Raw genomic sequence first — 18,833 nt, 5'->3', positions numbered from 1 at the left:
TGTTGTTGAGCACATTAAAAGAGGGAAGAAGAAGGAGGTGGGGGTGGATGGGACGCTGACATAAGGGATTTGTTATGCAAGCTTGCTGGTGCTTGAAACATGAGTTTAGAGAGAATGGGCTGAATGCATAACGAGGGGATGATTAGTCAAGATGATGGTACACTAAAAACAATGCGTGAAAGGGCCATTTAACATAGAGACCAAACAAGGAGCAGGCAGTTGCTCTGCAATTAACACAGCTGGAGTTTTGGGGCGGGGGGCAGTCAAGATTGTTGCATTTGTTTAAATGTCACCACATTGCTAAAAACACGACTGTTGACTCAAGACTAATGAATTTGTTTTGTCTGTGTACCAGTATTGGACTGGGTTTGAGTAAATGTTTCCAGTTGCTGCATCCTCCTGTAAAAATACAGTTATCTAACTTCTGAAGTTTTAACTTGGTTACCATCTCAACATTGTTACTGGAACATGTGTTGAAAGAGGCTGATTTATAAGTTTTTCTCCATTGTTTTGATGAAATATTAGAAACTAAAAGTCCCGGTTTAAGAATAGATGACAAACACACCAAAACTGAAAGTGCACACTCCAATTGCTGTCTTCATATTGTCACCAAAATCAGATACTGGTGTTGAAAAAGAAAACACTTAATTTGGTCAGTGAAAGTGCCCATCACAATATCCTAGAGCCCAAGGTGAAAACACCAAAATATTCCATTTACTATAAGACCAAATCTTTGCGGTTCTAGTGGAAATAAACAAAACTAAAAATAAAACTAACTAAATATTTTTGGTTGTACGTCACACCTACTGTAATATTCCCTGTAAAATTCCCTGGTCAGATAAAAATGCCTTGCGTGACAAATCCGGCCTTGGCATGACCGCGGTGATGTCATCGCAGGCCGAATTCATGTCCTCTGTGTGTGACCTTGACATTAGATTCCAGTTTGAAAATTTTCCAACTGTACACAGACAATAAAAATCTCACTTTCATTGAGGAACAGAGACCATTGATGTTGTTGACATGTCTGCTGAAGTGCTGCACTGCAGTCTGTCAAAAAACTTTTGTCTCCATATATTTTAGCACCTTACATTTGTGCTTCCCTCCATTCATGGACTGATTATGAGATGATGGGCCCTCAGTATGTACTGTGCAGCTGTATTATATGTAGGAAAAAAACAGTAAAACAAAAATATAGTAGAAATAAATAACAGATTACACTTTTTATAGACAGGATACCTCATATTAAAGGACTTGGCTCGAGATCAGGAGGAAAAAAACATGACTAAGACTGAGCTCCAGGACATTCCAACAAGAAATGTCACTTTACTTGGTCAATTTTTCCATTTTTTTTTTTTTTTTGCAAACACCAGGTAACCAAACTGGTGTGTCTCTTTACATGTGACTTCATACTAATTACAGTGTTAAAAGTTTTCAGCAAATGAGGCGACAGACGCAACAGAAACAGATTTTTCACCACTGAGAACAAGATTGAGACTATAAGAGCAGAGGAGTCTCATTCAAACCTGCATTTATGTTAAAGTCTCTGGAAACCAGGCTGTCAATCTGATAGTTGTGTGAAAAGAGCTAGGAATCATCTAAAGTTACGCCTGTTTGTAAAGTATACATTTAAAGTTGTGGCCACTGCATCGCTGAATTCGTAGTTGGCAGATGTACATTAAATCAATGTAGAGAAACTTTATTAGGGCCGGCATTTAAATAAAACAAACAACAAAAAAAAAACATTTGCCTAGTGGTCCAGTCCTGTTGCCGCCTGTCAGTAATGATAGATGAACTTTGAGAAGAGGAAGCAGAAGAGCCTCTAGGACAAAGTTTAGCCTCTGTGGTCAAACAGCTCACACTAAAATGCTGTTTCTCAAGCATGACATGCGTCACAGTCCTCTGAAGAGACGTTAGTGTCTCTGGTCAAATCAATGGATATGTTCAGATGTTCCTCTGGTTAAAAATAAGGAAGCAGTTGGATGTTTGTTCTCAGCACTCGTGTTTTTATACCGTTGCTTAAGTACACAGAAAAGACAAATGGAGAAAACACACGTTTTAATCTCACACAGGAAATTAACCCGTTTGAAGCAGAAATTAACTAATCTGAAGCAGAAATTAAGCCATTTGTAGCAGAAATTTCACTCAATAGGGGAAGTTTTGATGTCATAAAGCGTGGGTGGCCTGTATGGCATTTTGGAGTGTTGTCTAATGTAGGGAAAGGAGCTTGTGTGGGCTGTCAAGGCACAGGATGTGGGTGACAAATGTGCCGGAAATCCACCATAAAGATAAGATAATACAACTGAAAAAAGAAACCATTACACGCATGTGCCTATTTGCCTGTGCCATATTTGTCTTTCTGTCAGTACGTGTTTAACAAAGAGAGTGAGAGAACAGGTAACGTGCTATAAAATGAGTAAGCACCACATCAGAAGGGACGCCTGCCTTTTCGGAGGTGACAGGTGTGAATTAAAGAGTTCAGGGTCAGACAATATAAAGACGTCCTTCCCTTTCTAACATGTCTACAAAGCAGTTAGTTCAGCACACGTGGCCAACAAGTGGAAACAAAGATGTCTGGCGTGATTTGGACGAATCAGCTTAACTGAAGAACCGTCACATTTATCTTAACACTTTAATGAATGCAAACGTTATTCACTATCACTATGTGAGATAAAGATTCTGCATTTTGGTTTCCCAGCAGCAGCAGCAGCAGCGGCAGCAGAGATATGATACCTTGAAGCTTGTGTTGTCTCTTTGTGGCTTCAACAGCCTCTTTCCTGGAGCTGCTGCTCATAATTTCCACCTAACAGCTTGTTAATGGACAGCTCAGCTATACAGTCAGAAACTCTACTGTAGGAAATGGACAGCAGCTGTGTGTTTTATCAACCCCTAGATACAGTCCAGAAAAAAGTTGCTAGTAGCTGTGCTGGTCTAACAGATCCAAAAAAAACCACATTTTAATGTACAGTTACTAGCACCAGATAATAAAAAGATTCATTAAGATATAAAAATATCTTTAAGTCCCATAAAACCAATCAGTTTTTATTATGAGCTATGAGGTTGTACACCAGTGGTGTAATATAAATAAGTACATTTACTCAAGTACTGTACTTAAGTACAATTTTGAGGTATTTCCACTTGATGCTACTTTATACTTCCACTACATTTCAGAGTTAAATATTGTACTTTCTACTCCACTACATTTATTTGACAGCTTTAGATACTTTTCAGATGAAGATTTGACACAACAGATAATATACGAGGCTTTTCGAATACAACACATTGTTGAAACCAGTGGTTTCCAACCATTGTGGCTTTTGACGTCTTACAACAAGCAGTGTGTAGGCGGGGTCACATTTCACATGTCTATGAGTCGTTAACAGCTCCACCAAATAGTGTTTTTTTCCCTCCAAGCTTCTCACATGGTTTCATTTCAATAAATGTTCAAATGATCCAATATTTCACATGCTGCGTACACACTGATGCTTCAGTATTAATAATCCAATGATGTCATATATAATAATATATTAGTCAGAGGGACAGAATGAGTACTTTAACTTTAATACTTTAACTATGTTTTGCAGCTAATATGTACTTTTACTTAGTAAGATTATTCATGCAGGACTTTTACTTGTAATGGAGTATTTTTACATTGCTGTACTGGTACTTTTACTGAAGTAAAGGGTCTGAATACTTCTTTCAACACTGTTGTACACGAACACAGTTTTCTGCCAACAGTTTTGGTCATTTTACTTGAGAGATTTCTGTACAGTATTTGTCATTTTTCCAATACTTTCCTCTGTGGTTTGATGTAGGCGGACCTCAAAAATGGTGATGTCACATATTTCTGTGCACCAACCAGCAACATTTGAATCAAAATTTGATGACACTTGAGGAGTTATTTGCTTATGTTGCCAGGCACTGCCAACAACACAGTCCTTTCTTTGAGTAACAATACTAACTTTGACTTTACTTTTTTGTTCATTTAGTTGTGAATATTTAATGTTTTAGAGTAATACTTAAGAATTGAAACCAGGTTTTCAGGGGCTTCAATATGCACAAATTTGCAAATGAAAACCAATATGTTACTGGGATCTATTGGACTTCATTACTGAAAAATCATGATGTTTTTCTGGCCTGCATCTAAAAGCAACTAATAGATCTGAAGTCTGTCTAACAAAACTGACAGATTGATGCATAATAAAAACATTTCTGGCAGATGCTTATAACAACAAATGTTGGACTGCACTGAAAATTGTGATCTGGTGGAGTTTTGGACTGGAAATGTAGAATTTATTATCTAATATAAATGCTTGATTTTCTCAATTTTATTTTAGTTCTATGAGATATTAACAGATCTTTTGACCAAGTTAAAGGGGCACGCCACCAAGTTTACACATGAAAAAGTTTAACACTTCTCAGCCTGTGAAAACAGTTGTATAACATCTTTGGTGGCTCTGAGTCTGACAAAATAACCGAGATGAAACAAATTTTTAACGGAGATCAAAACTCCAGCAACGCTTTTAGTATAAAGAACAACCTTATTGTGTTGTATGATGATTCTGATTAAGGCCACAAGCTGAATTGTGTTGATCTAATAAAGTTATTCTGTATTCTAAACGTGTTGCTGAAGTTTTGACCTCGTCAGACTTTTTTCCTTTCTCTACACACTTTAGAAGTAGGTGAAGTCCAGAAATCTCCACAGAAAGTCTGCATTATCAACATGGGCATTTACCAGGCAGGGAGCATCTAATGAAAGACACTAGTGAGTTGCATTATGGGAATTGTAGGCTCTGATATATTTGGAGTTTTTTTAGAAATCTGTCTCAAAACCTAATGAAAACACTGTGCTAAATGGCATGGAGTACCCCTTAAAGGATGAATACAAAAAGCAATTAAAATTTGGTTTTACTCATTGACTGTATACAAAGATAGACGTAGCGAGCTGTGGCGTTGCCCATTGGTTTAGAGCTGGTTTGAAGCCCAGCGTTGCTGCTTATGGTCGGCGCCACCTTTTCCATTTGGAGCCAAGACCTTCCAAAAAAGCAGTGCAGGGTGTTGCCTTTCACACTCTGGAAACATGCCTCGCTACCTTGAAACAGGCACACGCTAGCTTACTGGGAGAACACTTTGGCTAACATTAGCTACTTTTGCTAAATTGTGCTAATAGGGCAGGTATCGTAATCAAGTAACATTAGTGCGAGTCCTGGAGCCGGGGAGAGCAGCAGATGAGCCAACTGTCAATCACAGCTGTCAATCAACGCCCACACAGCAGACATCAAAGCTACTACAAGTCTTCAAATCTTATTAACGGAGCAATAATTTCCAAAATGACCACCAGCACACTTATTAGAGGGCCTGAATTTAGCGATTGAGACCATAATGACTTGTTGAAAAAAATGATTGACTTAGTTTTTCTAGAGAGAAGTTGATGCATTTTGAACGGGAGTCAGTTGGTGCATCCAGTGGCTGCTGGTGGTGTTGCACTTTAAGATACTGCTACACTGATTTCAGCCACAAGCCACAGTAGTTCCCACCAGGTATTTACCGGGCAGGGAGCATCTGAGTTGCATTATAGGAATACTTGACTCATACCTGCGATTTACGTAAGCCCCAAAAACTAATGAGAGTTCAATACTAAGTGACTGGAGTGCCCCTTTAAAATTTGGTTTCACTGAACAGATCTCTCATTATAAAGCAGAACTGTTTTTAAGTCACATGGGGCAAGGACGTCACTCTGGGTTCTGTTAGGCCCTAGATGACTAGTCTATGTTTTATTACAGGAGAGCAGGTAGGTATTTGCGAAAGTAACACTGTCCACAGCTATAAAAGAGAGCTGTGTTCAGTTACTGCGGCAACACTTCCTATTCATCATCATGCGCCTACAAAGTAAGACCTCAAATGACTTCATCCATCACCCACCCACCCACACACATGCGCGAACACACGTACATATATATATATTTATTGGCCGTTTAAGGAAGTGACAGGTGTGAAAGTCTGTCATTGAATATGCTTTTATTTCCCATTACGACTCGTATGTCAGACAGACCGTGACCATTTAGCTCTAATGCCAACACAGGAAACACAACAGCTGCAAGTGGCTAATCTCAGTATCATTTTAAGGGGTGAATGAATGAATCATTTGTTGTTTGATATTTTTTCCACATATTAGTAGGTAGTAAAAACATCCTGAAGTGGTGTATCATAGACTTTAGTTTTAATACAATACACATGTGCATGAGTTTCTCTTTTCTGCCCTGCTTACAAAAGCATCAGTAATACAGCAGGTCTGGAATAAATCTGGACATCTGGAAGGTTAAATCTGGTTTAAACTTTCTTATTTGCAGTTTATTTTCTCAACTTGGGGCATTGGGGATGCTTCTCCTCAGGATGTGAAACATGTAGTACTTGGTGTGTGTACAGATGGTGTACAATAGGCCTTATGTTGAAAGTTCGGTTAATAAACCAGTTCCTCTTTTTCATGGTGGTTTTACGATGTTTGAGAACACAGAATTAGATAAGGAACCACCTGCCAATATTTGTTCACTGCCCCCACCCCTCCCCCCTATCTCAAATTCAAATTCAAATTCAAAATAGCTTTATTGGCATGTATGTCACAACAACAATATTGCCGAAGCATCAAGAGTCAATGAAACAAAATAACATTAACATAACATTAGGATTGATATATATTAATTATATATAGTATATCTATGTATTTGTGTATATTTATATATATATACACAGTATATCCTATGTATGTATTTGTGTGTGTGTCTAGGTAGGTCACACACACACACAGAGTTAATCTAGCATCAGTTTTTTCTGTTGATAATGAATTTATGCTTCTCTTTCTAATTTTGCTAATGTTTATGTAAAACTGTCCTGTGTTTTACTATGTGTTCCTGTATTGGGAGGTACATTTGTAATGTATATTTGTATTTTTTATCATCTAAAATGTTTACCTCTCAAGTCTCCAAGTATTTAGTTGAACAGAAAAATCTCCACAACTCTCTCTCTCTCTTTTCAAGGGGAATTACCTATCTGTACTTAGAGGAGTGTTTTACTGTACTTTTACTTTCTTCTGTATTTTATTTTACCACAGACTTTGGCCTGTGGGGTTTCCTGGTGCTCTCTGTAGGCTATTGCTCATAGACTGTATATCTTGCTAGCTAGCTAGCTAACTAGCTACGTTATGGCAGCATGGATGTATTATAAGAGCTGGATACCAGACCAAATATGGCGCCCATTCAGTCTAATAAGAATTGCTTGCCTGGTGCATACATCAAAAAAAGTTTCTAGCTTCCGGGTTTGCTTCTACATTGTGTGGCCCACTATATATATATATATAATAAGCAGTGGTGTTTCCCTCGCTGGCCCCGTCCACAGGTTCCAGCTTGGCCCATAGGCTTTACATTGTGATGACATAACAGACTTTGAAATAGCTTCTCTCGGCTCGAGGAAAGTTTTAAATATATAAAACCTCCATGGATCAAAAATTCATAATAGAGATAGTCATAATTGACCTTGTTTGTAGTTCGAGGTGTCCTGTTAACAGTTTTACAGACGTCTCTTTTACAATGGTGGCTTATGGGGAAAATGCTTTTTGGGCTGCAGAGGTATTTTTTGCTGCAATACTGCAAATGACCACTGGGAAAAATTGGCTGCAAGGCCAAGCGGCGGAGCCCTAACCAGCTCTTATTATAAATCCATGTATGGCAGTTACATCCACAAATCCCGTAATGTTAGCTTGCTAGCTAATTTTAGCTAACTAAGTGGTAACAGATACGTTCATATAATTGTAATCAAAGTGTAAATGTTTTGTAAAACAGTTATACTGTACATTTCGTAAATGTATAAAATGTTATTTTACACAGAATTTTCTTGCTGTGTAAAATAATGTAACGTATATATGATGTGTAACTAGTGATGTTATGGCAGTTACATCCACACCTACAGTAATGTTAGGTAGCTACAAAGTAGCCTAGTTTGATTAATAGCAGATATTCTTCCATAGTTATGATCAAAGTGTAATTTTTTATAAAATACTTTTATAATATCACATGTACAATAATTTTAGATACATAGCTACAGTTAACTAGCTATAAAGTAGGCTATTTTGAGTATAATGGCAGATACTATTTCACATAATTGTAATCAAAGTGTAAATGTTTTTTAAAACAGTTGTACGTTTCGTAATATCAAATGTATAATATGTTATCTTACACAGCATTTTTGTAACATAATGTAACATTAGTGGAGTGGTTATACTAGCTAGCTAACTAGCGACATTATGGCAGTTACACCCACAACTACAGTAATGTTAGCTAGCTATAAAGTAGGCTAGTTTGACTATAATAGCAGATACTCTTTTGCAATTGTGATCAAAGTGTAGAGTTCGTGTAAAATAGTTATAAATTTCATAATATGATGTATAAAATACACATAAAACTTAATTTTACACAATATTTTCTTGCTGTGTAAAATAATGAAACGTTAGCGTAGTGGTGATTCATGAGACGGTTATCTATCTGTTTGCTCATAGACTGTTGGTAGCTAGCTAACTAGCTATGCTATGGCAGTTACATCCACAACTACAGTAATTTTAGCTACATAGCTGATGTTAGCTAGCTATAAAGAAGGCTAGTTTAATTATAATAACAGATACTCTCACATGATTGTAATTAAAGTGTAATTTTTTGTAACAGAGTTATACATTTTGTAATAGCACATGTATAAAATGCAATTTTACACAGTATTTTGTTGAGATGTGGTTCACAGTGAGGCTTTTGTAAATCTGACAGAGACCAATAAAGACAAAAGATTCCTTCAAATTTCAATACTATACATATCAGTCATTTTCCACTCACTTATAGAAAGGCATCATAATAATAGCCCAAAGCAAAATCTAATTTTCTTAGGAAGTATATGGAATAAAAACAAATGGTAACACTTTATTTTAAGTTCCCCTATAAGCAGAATATAAACAGGTACACTAATGTGGTTGTAAGCAGATTTCAGCGTATTCATGTACTTGTCAATAACTAAAACTATATTAGTAACAGTTGTAATAAAATAAAATACATCTTCATAGGAGAAGTTATAGTTGACAAATACTGTACATAAATAAACTTAGAACAGCTGTGTGTGGTAAACCATTTATTACATGTTTACTGCTTATATAGTAAATAATAAATACAGGGACTTAAAATGTGTTCCCGTACAAGTGAATGGGGAAAACAAGACATTTGACGAATAGCTGGAATACAAAAGATTTTTGATATGCAGCCAGGTCATTTTTGACCCACCCATGCATGTGAGGGTTAAGGACTGAGCCCCTGTTATATAAAACCTCTGACAGCTGTGAGTGTGAGGGCAGAGTGTGCACACAAAGACAGAGAAAGTCCTCAAATACAATTGCAGGAAGTGTCATGGGGTTATAAACACTATGGCCTCAGTTTGAAATCTTTTCCCAGAAACAAAAATGTTCAGTTAGATTATTTGCTAAATCCATCACTTTTTTCCCCCCACAGAAATAAAGCCCCAAAACTATAGATTTGAGCCACCACTACTGTCTTGAGCAACATGCACTCTTGTGTTGAAAGAGAACGGCGACAGTAACTTCTTCCTGTCTCCAAACAGAGGAAGTGGTGGGGATCAGCCTGTTCTGGATGTCTTTTTTTCTTTCCAGGGGATGCCAAACAAACAGAATGACCACGTTCACATTGTGCAGTACAGCAGACAAGGGTACAGCACATTGTCCTCATCTCCCACCATGTCTGAGCAAATGAAATCAGCATGGCAGCCTGAAAGCTCAGGCTGTGGATGGAGCAGGAGCGTCTGGGCTTCAGGAATGCTGTAAGCTGCGGTGTTTGTCCAAGAGGAGAGAGGATGTTGACTCACCGGGGCTTTTTCAAGAGCCAGCTCCCGGAAAACAGAGAGGATGGAGCTCAGATATACTGTACCGTGTTCCCAGAAAACATTATGATTGCAATTAGATGGAATTCTCTGTTATTAGGTAGATGACATTATGTTTTTGTTTGATTAAAATGTTCAAAGAAGTCACAAACAGACCTGAAATTGATATGAGCCCTGGTCCGAATTAACTCGGAATATCCACAAAGCTCAATAAAATTTATACATTATGTGGGTACACAGTGTACAAGTGCTTTTTATCCGAGGTGTTAAGAATATTCTCACTTTTTGCCCACACACACTCTAAGAAGGTATAACTGACTCATCTGCGGTAATGATGATACACAGACACACTTCATATTGAAATTATTACATTTTCTTTTGAGGGGGATAGTGACATGTGAATGACGACTGTGAGAGAAGACACTCTGTAAGCTGTAATATCATACCGCTAAAAACCACTGTAGCTGATTAACATATAGATACTTTTATAAAAGTAAGGAAGGAAGTATGTCTGTCTAGTCTACTTTGTGGTTTCTTTGCTGCTTCTTCTTTCTTTTTTTTTCCATTGCGCTTTAGATCCCATGATTACTAGAATGCATCTTACAGCATGTTCTTTTTCTTTTCTTTTTTTTTTCTCAGCAATCATTTAACAGCTAAGGTTTTTTCATTGTTGAAGTCTGAATGTCAAAAAACTCTTTTAATTCTTGACACCTACAGATCTGTAGTTTTCACCTGACTCACTGTTGCGTTGTTTGGTTTTCCAGTATAGAGTGAGGGTAATTTCTTGGGCCGAATTTAGTACCAAAACAGACAGTGACTGTACTCTGCACGCCAATGAGGGCGGGGAATTCACTGTGATTTGAAAAGAGACCAAACATAAACACATTGGGACAAAGCTATTATCCATTTCCAGCTGAATGGCAGCTGTGCTTGTGACGTCTGACATTTCTCCTCCACCCGCTACAAGTTTCTCCAATCCCTGTCTAATGCTCACAAGCAAGGCTTTGTATTGTTTGGGGATTTCTCTTGCATCAGTGCGATCAACCCCCGGTGTGCACACAAACTTTTCATGAAGTCCCCTTGCTTACTCTTAAACAACTGGCTCCTGACCTTGAACAGGTCCAGGAAATTTTGAGACAATAACACCGCTATTTCATCCACAGACTGTATCTGGAAAAACAAGAGGAAATTCATTGAAGAAAAAAAAAAAAAAAGAAGAAGAAAAAAAAAGTTGAAGATGAAAAGGAGCCAAAGTCAGCCAAGAGCCAATATGTGAGTCACTGATGGCGACTGTCCCAGGCTTGGAAAGGAATCAAAACAAAAGCAGCAGCAGCAGCCCAACACGCTGGCCGTGCAGTCCTGCGAGGAGATAGTGGTTAGAGGGAGTTCCTGGAGGTGTTTGGCGCTGTCTCTCTCTCTCTGGCTTGACCAAGTGTTTGGGGCCTCATGTAACACTTCCTGTAACTCTTTTCCTGTGGGATCTGGGAAAACATTCTCCACCCTCGTCCACGCCTCTGCTCAGAGACAGCAGAGATGACCACAACCTCGACGACATCTCCTTAAAATCCAGAAGGAAAGAGACACAAAACCGAGGTGTGAATAAAAGCTATGGTGTTTCCTGTCTGAGACTGACCTGGTTGTTTTTCCATGAACTGTACTTTAGTAGACTTTTGAGGCACTTGTACTTTACTATATCACATATTTCAAAGCTCATGCTACTTTATAAAGGTGAATATTATACTTTTTACTGCTTTACATTTATCCAACAGCTATAGTTACTTTTTAGATTAAGATTTTAAATTAAAAACATAAAATAAGCTAATAAAACACCATTTAATTAATAATACATTGCACATTAAATTAATAAAACACACAGAACTCATTGTTAAAGATTAATGATTCCCAGCCTTTTGGTTTGTGACACACAGAAAAACAGTATCTAATTTTAGGTCCCTTGACACGTTTCAGATGTCTATGTGTTTGCAGTTTAACCAAATTGTGATTTTCCTTCTAAAGCTCTCAGATGGTGCCACTTAAATAACTGTTTGAAGTATTCCATATTTTACCAAAAAAGCAAAGAAAATTTCTAAAAATGAATACAAAGTTGTGTAGCAGGACTACTTTATTCATCTGGTGACCTTTTTTTGTCCACCCCTGTGATGGAAACCACTAGTATTTACAACTAGCTCTACCAATAACAACAGTAAAATGCTACTTATGAAGTTGCATCAGTAACAATCAAATAATTGGGGCCGTTTTTTCTGAGTGCTTTTTCCTCTGATTAGATGAGAGGATTGATATCTCATATCTGTCCTTTTTTTTAAGGTTAAAGTCAGCAGCTGGTTAGCTTAGATTAGCTTATCTTTAAGACGGAAAATGTGGGAAAGCTAGCCTGGCTCTGTCCAGAAGTGACAAATTCACTAATAAACATGTTATATCTTGTTTGTTTAATCTATTTAAAGTGTAAAACTGACAATTTTGCATTTTACAGTGGGGTTATTGGCTTGACTATATCTTAGCTCTGAGCAGTTGCTGTGCCTGCCCAAGAATAACTGCAATAAACGCATAAAATGATGAATTGTCGCTTTTACACTTTATATGGATTAAAGTCATAACATGTTAATCAGTGAGTTTGTAGGTGGATTTTGTTACCGTTGGACAGTGCCAGGCTAGCTGTTAGCCCCTGTTCTCGGTCTTTATGCTAATCTAAGCTAACTAGCTGCTGACTCTAGCTCTCAGTTTTTGTACAGATTAAACAAACAAAATATAAACCTTTAAATTAATGAGCTTTAGAGGTTCTGGGATGCAGATTTCTTTTAACCTTTTCCCCCTGTTTCCAGTCTTTATGCTAAACAAAGCCAACCACCCATTGGCTTTCCAGTAGCTTAGCATAGAGATATGAGAGTGGTATCAAAGTGCATTAGCATATTTCCCAAATTGTCAAACTATTCCTTTAAGTGGAGGATCTGGGTACATCTTCCACTGTTTTCTTATGTGATCAGCTACTCGTAATCCACACCTGCTAACCCTGTGTTGAGCCCCAGTGACATCAACAGATCTGTCCTAAAGAATGAACCCAGTGCTGGACCAGTCCAGTGTGTGTGGCCCAGCATATGTGGGCAGTCGATGAGGGAAGAATGTGAGAGTGGGAAGGCTCAAAGGGGGACATTCTTGTGACCTACAAATGGACGACAGAAAAGATTTTGTCTCCCGGCGTGACAGAGACCAGCATGAAGACAGAGCTCATTATTCAAAGTGTGTGATGAAACGTCTCTGATGACAGCACAGACGAGCCTTGCGTCATTTTGACTTAATGTAAGCTGGAAGGAAAATTACTGTTCAATATTGACAACCAAATGGCAAATTAAGCATGAGATTGTGAAATAATTCATGTTTTCATTCCAACACATCAGTATCTGCAGTATGTGCCTACAACATGAAATTGATTTTTAATAGAAATTCTTTGAGACAAATTTAGTAATATAACACCAGACATGAAAATAATTTGTATCTTCCAAGATTTAGAACAAATATCCTTTAATTCAGAGGATCTCAGCGGAGTAATAATCATATCTGCAGCACAATCTTCTGTTAAATTCAAGCTTAAAGCTTGTTTCATGAGCCAAACTACTTGACTTTTGTATGTTGTGGCCTTGTCACTCCTTGTACCATTTCTATGCTATACCTTAGCAGCGATTGTCATATTTGTGTCCACATACAATTATCAGCTATTCTTTATTTTCTCCTGTTCATATTATGTTTTTTGTGTTGTGTTACCTGTGCATGATACATAAATAACTCACTAAGTACAACTAATATTGCCTAATATACTGCTACTGATATTGATGTTGTTCCACAGCTGTTGATCACCCAGCGAACACCAAGAAGACAGTCAGTCACTGAAATACAAGTTTTCTCCTTTAAATGGCCAAACATTCTTGAAAAACAGAAAAATAGAGCCACAGTGTCTTGTCAGCTCAGTTCATATGACACTGAGCATTACATTAAATGAGGTTACTCAGTTCATGTTAGGACGCTGCCCTCCAGTGGCGATTTATTTCACACACTTTTCGCATGATTTTGAGGGTGTTCATTTAATTTAAATGGTGAATGTAAAGTGGAGCACATCAGGTTATGACCTTTGATTTCAGAAGATACAAACACTTATTTCTTTAATTTCTTTAATTTAGTTTACTTTTCAGATTTGAGACAAATATTGAAAAGTTTTATTTGTCACATGCTCAGTGTGTATGTAGTGTGTTGTGCAATTTGTCCAGTACAAAAATGTAAAATATACTATATCACAGCTTTAAGGCGATTTTGTACATACTGGAGTGCAAATATGCAAATATGCATGGAACTGCAGAGGATTCACAGAGGACAATGTGCTGACAAGGCCGAGGATATACAGAGGTCAGAGTTCAACATACTAATGACCTGAAAGAAGAAGCATTTTCTGAGTCTCTCTGTGTTGGATTTATGGCTACAGAGGCGTCAGTAACATGTACTGTAAGTACTGTAAGTAACATGTGAATAATTGTCATTGGGGTACTCAGACATGCACAGTATATATATATATATACATACATACATACACATAATTTACACATATACATATACTCATACTGTATGTAGTCTCAGTTCCAGTTATTCCATACAATTAGGCTGCTTTTATTTCCATTTAAAAACATTTCTATTCTTTTAATCAACATTTTAATGTTTTTAAATTGTTTTTCTTTTTTAATGTTTTTAATGCATTATATAAAGCATTTTGAATCGCTCTTGTGTATGAAATGTGCTATACAAATAATCTTGCCTTGCCTTGTTTGACATCCTGAGTCATGCAAATGGTTCAATTTCTGTCAAAAATATTTTATTTAAAAAGTAGTTCTCCTCCCACAAATTTTTTTTCTTTATTTCATTTATTTTATATTATTGTCATACAAAAACAGTTAAAAACATTATAGATTTAAGTCCAATCATTGTAAGTCCTTTTAGAGTTCAAATAAAATGTACTTCATTTAAAGTATTGAAAGTCTTCTCAGCTTTTTTGTTCTTCACATCTTGGATTAAGGTGCAATACTGGCTGAATTCAACAATAAACTGAGGAAAGCAGGTTTGGAGCCAGACCATTTAGATGAGTGGATGTGAAATTTACTGAGAATGATCAGCAGGTGAATTATATACTGTATGTAATATCGCTATCCATCCCACTGACCACAAAATACAGCATCACATCATATACACCAATCCCCAGATAAGTACCAATTTTCCTATTTATAAAATTCTACCAATTCTATTAAATAAAGTTGAATGAGTACATTGGAAGAACAAATAATATATTGTTTCCATAATTACATATAATCTATATTTAGCCTAAATCTTTTCAACACTTCCCTTACATGGTAAAATCTGATATAAAATCTTGAAAGTGGGTCATTTTTTTCCGTTAAGTACATTTCCTGGACAATATGAAAGCATTTCCCTTTTGAATACGAGGAAAAAAGGCCTTTTCACAACAAACATTTTGACTTGTCATAAAAGGAAAAGTATGGGTGTTACTAATAACATTAATGATTGCTCAGTTCTTTAAAGTGTTACAGTAAACAATGACAGTGTGACAGAGAGCCAACAAAAACTGAGAAAACTGAGAAATTTATTATTTACACCTGTGCTTTTCCTACTGTGACATGTCAAAATGTCTGCTTTGAAACAGGCCTACCAGTCGAGGATTTATCTCTTACTTGTATCATCTCTTATGTGTCCTAACATCACTATTACTCATTCACTATTACTGTTAATTGTTAGTCCATTCATAGCTGTTCTGGAGCTTTTGCATCACATGAACTTCATCAGAAAATGATGTTTGCTCAGCTGTCATGCAATTGTAGATGTTCAAATTTAAATTTTTCTGAGCACTTACTGGATGCTGAAATTGCTGAAATTGAGAGTGAAAGTTGATTCTTCGCCTTTGAAACAGCAGTTCACAAAACAATCTCACCTCAAGGTCTATTGGTGGCTGTTCTGGAGCTTTTGATTGTATCACACTATCTTGCTCAGCAGAAGGAGTTTGTGGTGAGTTTGTTTTGTTACCAAGGCCGAGAATGAATTTTAAAAATGTTAATATATCGAATTGTTTGCACCTCAGCACAAGATTAAACTCCAATATATCAAACACCCGCTCTGGTCTTATTTATCTTCCACTTCCAGAATCCAAGTGTGATTTCTTGTCAAATCCACACGTCTATTTTTGCAACAAATGTGCAGTAAAGATCAAACAAACTACATGGGATTTACACTTGAATGTCATATTCCCACACTGTACCACCAGATGGAGCATGAACAGTATGTGATACATCCTCTGGTTGGTGCAAATGTCAGCAAAAGTTGAGAACGCATATGAGATGTCTATAAAGTGTGATGTGTGATCCTCTTTTCATTTGAGCCTGGAAAGTGGAACCTGATAAGGACAGTGGTGACTTAAGCTTCCTGGAGGAATGTGGGAGCGATAGAAAACTGCCTCACGTGTTTGATCAAAAAAAAAAAAAAAAAAAAAAAAAAGGGGAAGAGTCACAGTAGACCTAGTCATGTTTTCGTCATGGGTACAACAGCTTCTCAGAATATGTAAATTTCAAGGTCTGTGTTTTCTGTTTTTTTTGCAACATTTTCCATATGTGATGTTGATGGATTGTATGTGTGGAAATGTGGAGATACAGATGACCAGAATTGAAAATTAGACAAATCCTTCCTGTCTTACAGGTATTAACAAAAAAGTCTCTTCCTACTTATCTTGTACAAGTATGACTGTGAGATCATATCTGCCCAAGATATATCTCAACAATAATATGCTGTTATTGATATGATCAACTTTATTTCTCCCATTTGGGAAATACAAATCAGTCACAAATTAAAGGAACAACTTATAAAACTTATAAATGAGGAGATCAAGAAATACTGGCTGGGAGCTAAATTAGCTGAGCGTGCTTGATCTGCTATACCCAGTGGGACCAAAGGAGACCACAGCCTTGACTCGAGCTTTGCTGGAGAGGAAATATTGAAAGCGGCGCGACAGGACGCGGAAGCTGGGCAAGCAAGGAGGAGTGCAAGCTAGGCTAACTGTTAACTTATACAAACCAGCAGTTCCAACAGTCATGCTGCCTAATGTTTGTTCTCTGGACAGCAAAATGGATTATATAACTCGCCCATCAGTGCTGGTCACTCGTTTACATACAAGAACTTTCTACATCACACTAAGACATGTACTTTATTTATCCTTTCTGTTGTTGTTGCACTGCTGTGGGCTGGGAGGAACAGCATTTTGGGGGTTTTGTCTGTATGTGTGTATGCAAATACACAAGAAAATGACAATAAACTAAATCTTGAATCTTGAATCTTGAATAATGAATGCAACTGAACATTTGTGGGAGACTTTGCAGCGTGACGGTGCTCTCCACCACCATCATCAAAACAACAAAGGAGCAAAAATGTTTTGAAAGAATGGTCTTCATCCCTCTAGTAGAGTTATTTATTGTACCAAGACGTTTTAGTCATGCTATCGACGTGGCTCTAGTAAAGGCGACGTTGGCCGGTCAGTCAGTCCACCACTTTGGTTCAGATTGAAATATCTCAACAACTATTGGATAGATTGACCTGAAGTTTTGTGCAGACATTCATGGTCCCCAGAGGATGAATCCTAATGACTTTAGTGATCCCCTGACTTTTATAGCGCCACCATAAAGGTTGATATTTGTGGGTTTAAGAGAAAAATATTGACAACTGCTGGATGGATTGCAATGAAATTTGGAACAGATATGTATGGTGCCCAGAGGATGTATCCTAATTACTTTGGTGATCCCCAAACTTTTCATGTAGCTCCACCAGCAGGTCCTCTTATCAAATGAAATATCTCAACTGCTATGGATTAGCTACAGTAGCTACAGTAATCAGTCTCTTCATAATGAAGGAATATGTCACCCAGTACAGCAGTGTGGCTCACTGACCTGTTTGTAATAGTTGGCAATGGAGAGCAATAGAGGTCTATGACACAGATGGATAAGATATAACAGACTTTAGATACACACACAATAAAATAAGCAGGATGAGTTCATTATTAGTTTGGCTCTGCACGTGGCATTTGTTGACAATAAGAAGAATATAGAAAATTGCCAGCCAAGGAAATAGGCCACAAGCGCACACGTACACAAACATGACTCCATATCATGTTGCAAAGATCCAAACAATCCATACCTTGCACACCCCATAAAGCCATTTATGTCACTGCTTAGCATGAAGAGGCCAGTAGGCACAAAGGCATGTTTGAACCCGGTCACTGAGAGTTCCCGATGTTCTGCCTGCTGGGAGAAGCTGATATTTTGAGTGCAGAATATGAGCTGTGTCAGACACAAATGTATCTGCTGGTCCTAAAAGAGACAGGTGTTGCTTTACTCGTGTCGCGTACTGGCAGTGTGTTGTCACTCTGAGTAAATGCTGACACTCATTATTATACAATCTGGAAAGGACAGGGGGGATGACACATCCCTGGAGCGTGTTTATACACTGACCTGCTGGGTATAGCTGGTCAGGAATTAATGACACTTCACAATAAAGACTTAAAACTCTATTAACCTCCAAATCAATGAATGAAGCTGCAATGTCTTACAGGCAGAGCTAAAATCAACAATTGTGCATATGCAGTGGAATCCTCTAAAGTTTGGAAAAAGATGCAAAGCACTACTGATAGCATCATCTCTGCCTCATTTACATTTGTATGCAAATTATCACGGATCTAATAGATAACTGACTTCAACAGCTCTAACAGCCTTTTCTCCAGCTATAAAAGTTGGAGCTCAAGTCAGTCTATCTGATGAAACACTTTGTGTGCAGCGCTCTCATCTGTTATCAGTCTTGTCACAATG

At 37.5% G+C, this 18,833-nt stretch overlaps 1 long non-coding RNA gene across 1 annotated transcript; it reads right to left on the bottom strand.

Annotated features, from left to right (window-relative positions):
• Nucleotides 1–10,495: 10,495 nt before the first annotated feature.
• Nucleotides 10,496–18,374, bottom strand: LOC137184931 (uncharacterized). Its single transcript, XR_010928727.1, has 2 exons — nucleotides 18,166–18,374; nucleotides 10,496–11,476 (listed from the first exon to the last, which is right to left on the bottom strand). It is a non-coding gene; the product is annotated as an uncharacterized lncRNA (long non-coding RNA).
• Nucleotides 18,375–18,833: the final 459 nt, after the last annotated feature.

Source organism: Thunnus thynnus, chromosome 6, assembly GCF_963924715.1.
Source record: "Thunnus thynnus chromosome 6, fThuThy2.1, whole genome shotgun sequence".
NCBI classification, from domain to species: domain Eukaryota; kingdom Metazoa; phylum Chordata; class Actinopteri; order Scombriformes; family Scombridae; genus Thunnus; species Thunnus thynnus.
The sequence above is the reverse complement of the archived record's forward strand: the minus strand, read 5'-3'. Positions and strand labels throughout refer to the sequence as shown.